The sequence below is a fragment of the Athene noctua genome, chromosome 1, assembly GCF_965140245.1.
Source record: "Athene noctua chromosome 1, bAthNoc1.hap1.1, whole genome shotgun sequence".
NCBI lineage: Eukaryota > Metazoa > Chordata > Aves > Strigiformes > Strigidae > Athene > Athene noctua.
Window position 1 is genome coordinate 168,521,275 of NC_134037.1, and position 1,214 is coordinate 168,522,488.

General features: G+C 36.7%; 1 protein-coding gene across 11 annotated transcripts in view; it reads right to left on the minus strand.

Annotated features, from left to right (window-relative positions):
• Positions 1-608: 608 nt before the first annotated feature.
• The window catches only part of KDM6A (lysine demethylase 6A), a 167,685-nt gene continuing 167,079 nt past the window's right edge, over positions 609-1,214 (minus strand). For all 11 annotated transcript variants that reach the window (XR_012633542.1, XM_074904807.1, XM_074904788.1 and 8 more), the window contains one exon: positions 609-1,214. This exon is cut by the window's right edge and continues 2,007 nt beyond it. The gene's annotated coding sequence lies outside the window, so the exon portion shown is untranslated.

A 1,214-nucleotide genomic window follows, 5' to 3' on the forward strand; every position in this document is an offset into this window, starting at 1 on the left:
GTTATGTTCCTGAAGGAAAACTTAAAAATCAAATGCTCTGTTAAATATATTCACAGTCAAACTTCAACTCAGAAAGCAACTATTCCTTCTCTCCATTTATGGGATCCCTTTGTTGTCAAGCTCCTCCAGGACAGTTCTCAGATCCACAGTTCAGTAGCAAATGTTGCTATTTATTTCTAATTCCCTATTATCTTGCTTCAACTTTTTAAACAACCATTTGTATCTCTGGTTTTATCCATCCCCCAATAATGCCTTTTCTCTATTAGTATGTACCTTTCAAAAAATTCTTGCAATAAATGCCATATCTTTGGCCATTTGCATGCTTTTACACTTTGATCTTTAATTTGCCTGCTACTATGATTTGTAGCCACACGCTATTCCTAATCACTTGCAGTATGGCTCAGCTGTGGAGCTCAAGGGCCCCAAGACTGAGGTTCCTTGGGAAGCGAGCTAGTCCCCTCTGTTCAGTTTAGGACCCCCACCTCCCCCCGCCCTGCCCAATTGCTAACACTTGGAAATATCCAGAGATTACAGATGTTTCACTTGCATCATGAGCTTCATAATTTAAGAAGCGGAAGTGCTTCATAATAACTACAATTGATAAAATATTAACTTGTGCTTTTTTAATAAAATGAAACAAAAGCATTCTAAATCATAGCAGCTTATAGATCAAAACTGTCCATCGGTTAGGAGCATAGTGTAATTAAATATGAAAACTGCAAAATATTAAAGCCCTGCAGCAATTCAAATTCATGACAAAACCTTCATGCACAATGAGCAAAACTGCCTGATGCTCCACTGATTTGGTCTACTTGTTCATTGACAAAATACGGGTTTTATTCCTTGGGAATATCCTCTTTTCCAAAGGGGGAGGAAAGGTACAAAGCCCTTTTAATTAGCACACAGTAGCTCTTTCCCTAGTTAGCAATATTCTTTTACAGCACTGAGAAACGAGGACTTTTTGTTTACCATTAGTTGAGGTAAGTTATCTTGCTTTTATTTGGGTTTAAGACTACTGTAAAGGAGTAGTTTTTCAGTTGCAGCATGGTTTGTCAAGATTACAATATTTATGACTGCATAAAATACATAAGTAAAAAATAATGATTTGTAGAGTTTGTTATCAAGAGCTGAGACATCTTTACAGAACTGCAAATACTGGCTTCCTAACTGCTAGTTGATAATTTTGCTGGCAAGAGCATTTGTTATGATTTTCT